The sequence below is a fragment of the Lactuca saligna genome, chromosome 3 (genome assembly GCF_052625555.1).
Source record: "Lactuca saligna cultivar CGN05327 chromosome 3, ASM5262555v1, whole genome shotgun sequence".
Classification (NCBI taxonomy): Eukaryota; Viridiplantae; Streptophyta; class Magnoliopsida; order Asterales; family Asteraceae; genus Lactuca; species Lactuca saligna.
This window is the reverse complement of record NC_136419.1, coordinates 121476886-121481302: the sequence shown is the minus strand read 5'-3', so window position 1 is coordinate 121481302 and position 4417 is coordinate 121476886. Positions and strand designations below refer to the sequence as shown.

General features: G+C 39.0%; 1 pseudogene across 1 annotated transcript; it reads left to right on the top strand.

The window, feature by feature from the left end:
* The first annotated feature begins 1016 nt into the window (after positions 1 to 1016).
* On the top strand, positions 1017 to 3122 carry LOC145033919 (elongation factor 2 pseudogene; annotated as a pseudogene). Its single transcript, XR_013677775.1, has 2 exons — positions 1017 to 1171; positions 1245 to 3122. The product of XR_013677775.1 is annotated as an elongation factor 2 pseudogene (transcript).
* Positions 3123 to 4417: the final 1295 nt, after the last annotated feature.

Below are 4417 nucleotides of genomic sequence, written 5' to 3'. Positions count from 1 at the left end.
TTTGATTTTGACTTTTGATGTTTGATTTTTGTGTTCTAAAATTCCAAAAAATAATAGAGGTTTGATTATTTGAAATTCCAAAAAAGAATACAAGTTGTGATTTGTTTGGATTTATTTTGATTTGGTGCTTGGTTTATTTTAGCACGATTTTTCTGGGTATCAGAGGGGGTTGAGCATTGGATCAGGTTTATTTCTTTTCGACAAGAGGTGTAGGTGGTGGTCAATGACAAAGGGTGGGTTAGGGTTAAAGGGCATGAGGGGATGACAGTCAGTCTCAATGGTGGTGTTTTAGGTTATGGTGACCGGTGGCTAGTGCCTAGTGGGGAGAGTAGCTGGAGTGCACCATAAAAACCTAGACTAGTGCACCAAAAAAAAAAAAAAAAAAAAACCATAAGGAATATTTTTGTAATTTATTTGATGAAATTACATCGTTGCCCTTGATGCAATATAACTCTAACGTCCTTCCGTTCGGCTTGGGGCTTTCAATTTCACGAATACTCGCCTGGTCTCTTCCTTTCGACGATGCTTGTCGAAATCGCCGTCGCCCTTCTTGTCGGCATCGGAATCGTCGCAGCTCCTCCCTCTGTACGCAGCCATTATCAATATTCCTACATCTGGTCGGAACCTCCGTGGAATCGTCGCAGCTTTGTTTGTTTTCTTTCCTTTTCAGGCAAGCATCGTCAATCGACCCACATCTGGTCGCTCATCGCCGTCTGGATTGTCGCAGCCCATATCTTTTTTTTTCAGATTTTTAATATCTCTTCTTCAGTATTGCCATTTGTAATGTTAACCCATTCGCTTTTTGCTATTTTTTCTTCCAGGATTCTGTTAGAAGCATTTAACATTCCAAATGGTATATATATATATATATATATATATATATATATATATATATATATATATATATATATATATATATATATATATATATATATATATATATATATATATATATATATATATATATATATATTTTTGCTATTTCATCAAATTATAATATATAAATTTACTTTATAAATTGCCCTTTCAAACCCCACAATCCAACAGACGAAATCGAAGGCGAAGGCGAAGGCGAAGGCAAAAGTGAAGTTTACAGCTGATGAAGTTCGTAAGGTTATGGATTTCAAACATAACTTACGCAATATATCTATTATCGGTGCTTTTGGCCATGGTAGAACTGAATTTATAAACATCATATTTAATTTATTTTTAACTAATAATCATTCGTCTCTTTAACCTAATAGGATAATCCACATTGAATGATTCCCTTGTGGCTTTTACTGGTAGCATCCCCCAAGAAGCTGTTGGCGATTTCACCATCAAGTCAACCAACACTTCAATCTACTATGAAATGACAGAATCAGACCTCAAATCCTTGCAAGAAGAACATAACGGAAGAAAGTACATCATCAATCTCATTGACTCCCCAGGGCACATTGAATTTTCAGGGGAAGTTAATGCTGCTCTCCGTATCACCGATGGCGCTCTTGCTGTTGTTGACTGTAGCGAGGGTGTTTGCATCCAAACCAGAAACGTCATTCGCCACGCACTCCTTGAAGGATTACGGCCCATGTTGACCGTTAACAAAATGGAAACATGTTTCCTTGATTGCGAAGCCGATGGTGAAGAAGTGTATAAAACTTTGGAAGGGATCATTAATGAGGTGAATGCCACCATTGATATCAATAAGGTCCCGCAGTTAGATGATGTCACGGTGAGCCCCACAAAAGGCAACGTGGCGTTTTCGTCTGGGCTTCATGGATGGGCATTTACGTTGAAATACTTCGCGGAAAAGTACGCTCTTGAGTTTGATGTTGACGTGCCAACGATGATGGAGAGACTTTGGGGTGAGAACTATTTTAATCTGGAAACGCAAAGATGGAGCAAAAAAAGATACAGTTGTCGCAATTGCAAACGTGGGTTTGTTCAGTTTTGTTATAAACCTATTAAGGCTGTCATTGGGTATTGCATGAATGACCAGAAGGATCGGTTATTGCCTGTATTGAAAGAACTTGGCGTTACATTGACGTCTAAAGAGAAAAAATTGGTGGGCAGAGAATCGGTGAAAAGTGTTATGCGGAAGTGGTTTCCCGCTCCTCCCGTTTTACTAAAAATGATGGTATTTCATTTGCCTTCACCCTGCGTTGCTCAAAAATACCGTGTGGAGATTTTGTATGAAGGTCCTAAAGATGATAAGTATGCTGAGGCAATTAGAAACTGCGACCCCAATGGCCCTCTCATGCTCTATGTATCGAAAATGATTCCTGCATCCGACGACACGGGTCGATTCTGGGTTCTAGGCCGGGTTTTTGCGGGTCAGGTTTCAACCGGTATGAAGGTCGGGGTATTGGGATCTAATTACGCTCAACACAAGGATTTCTCTGTCACTATTGTGGAAAAAACTGGTATTTGCATTGGAAAAAAAACAAGGAATCGTAAAAAATGTTCCTTGCGGAAACACAGTGTTAATGTTGCTAGGTTTGGATCAATTTATGACCAAAAATGCAACTATAACCTCAGAGAAAGAAACCGAGACTAATGTTGCTAGGGATGCAGTTTTGGCTTCTCAACTGACAGCAGGACCAAGGCTAATGGAGCCAATATTTTTGGTTGAAATACAAGCTTATGAGCAATCACTTGAGAAGATAAAAAGTGTGTTTCAAGAAAGACGCGGTTAGTTTCGTAAAATGAGAAACAGGACGCTGAGCCGGTGGGTCACCTTTGAGGCATATATTCCGGTAAGAGAATCATTCGAGTTATATGATGCTTTCAAGTCTTTATCATTGAAGGGTTCCCCACAATGTGTGTTTAGTCATTGGGGAATCGTAGATTCAGACCCAATGGAAGCTAATTCTCTGGCGCATAAGCTTATTCAACACATCCATGAGAGGAAGGCTTACATGAGGCAGATGACACCACCATAGTCTGTGACTCTCAGGGACTTATATATCTCAATTGAATGACTCAATGGTTGTTTCTTTTTACTCTAAATTTGAAGTTTTGACAAGAGAGAAAAAATTGTGAACTCTCTTTATAGCTTCAGAGGAGTAGTTGGTTGTTAATGGAGTATATGCCATTAATTATATATCTTTCAAAAACCTTGTTAAGTAGCTCGATTTTATCTTACGAAATAAAATCATATTTAGTAAAAAGTAGCTCGATTTTCTCTTACGAAATAAAATCATATTTCGTAAAATAATAGTACTTGTTTTTGTTGAACCTCATTAATATATCATAAAATTTCTGACTAGATACTACTCATTCTTTCTTTTTTTTTTTTTTGGTAAAATTGATGGCACAGATTGGTAGATTGTATTGGTGGATGACTTGAAGACATTTTTGTGTAGAACTAATGTGGGTCGTTGTTACTTAAGTGCTGATTGTTTTTTCTAAAAAACCTCTTCTGACCTCTTATTGTTGTGTCGTGCGGCACACGCGCAATACTTGGTCCTTCGCAGTTGTTTATTTTTCAGAAAACTTCTGACTTAAAAAATGCAGTGAGAACATATTGTCTGAATCTAGATCATTATGTAAAAAAAACAAATAAAATGTACAATCATTTGTGGTGCACCCACCACTACAATTCACCTACAAAAGGAGAAAACAGAAAAAGATGCTCAAAGGGTAGGGGACCACTACCAATCACAATGATCCTGCTGAGGTGGAGGAAGAGCAAGGGTATATTGGGAATTAACAGCCAAAGTGAGCAGTGCGGTAATAAGAAGTGGGAGACAGAGCATTTTAGGCAGGCAAAATATTTTTAGAAGATTCATCTTCTTTTGGGAGACCATAGCATCTCGAATCGCTATATCTATCATGTTCTTCATTTGTTTCCAATTGTTCTTATTTGTCCCTCCTGTTTCTTTGAACATTGCGTAATAGAAAGTTGATTCTGTTGTCATTACTGTGTTCAATTTATCAAGTCAGTAAGTTCATAACAAATTGGTATCAAAGCCTTTCCCTGGGGTCATGGCTGGAGGAAAAGAGATGGGAGGAGCTCCACTCAAACGGGTGGAATCATTGGAAAAAGAGTTGGGGCACCTGAATGATCGAATGGAGACACAAGGGCATCAGATCCAACATCGGGCGGAATCCCTGGCGTCCATGCAGATTAAGATGAACTAGAAGTTTGAAGAGATTTTGAGTGCGATAATCAAAAGAAAGAAAACGGGAGAAGATTCAATTATGGATGAGCCCGTTTTCTCCGTGTTGGAGACACCGAAAGATGATAGCGAGGGTTCACGACAAAGCAGCATGGGAGGATCCGGTGGACATGGGGACGAAGGCGGCCGAACATCGGGAGGCGAGTACGGTGGGGTGACGAATTGGCGATTTCGGAAATTAGATATGCCATTGTTTGACGGCGAAAACCTGGATGAGTGGATTTTATGAGCAGAACGTTACTTCAACTTTTACA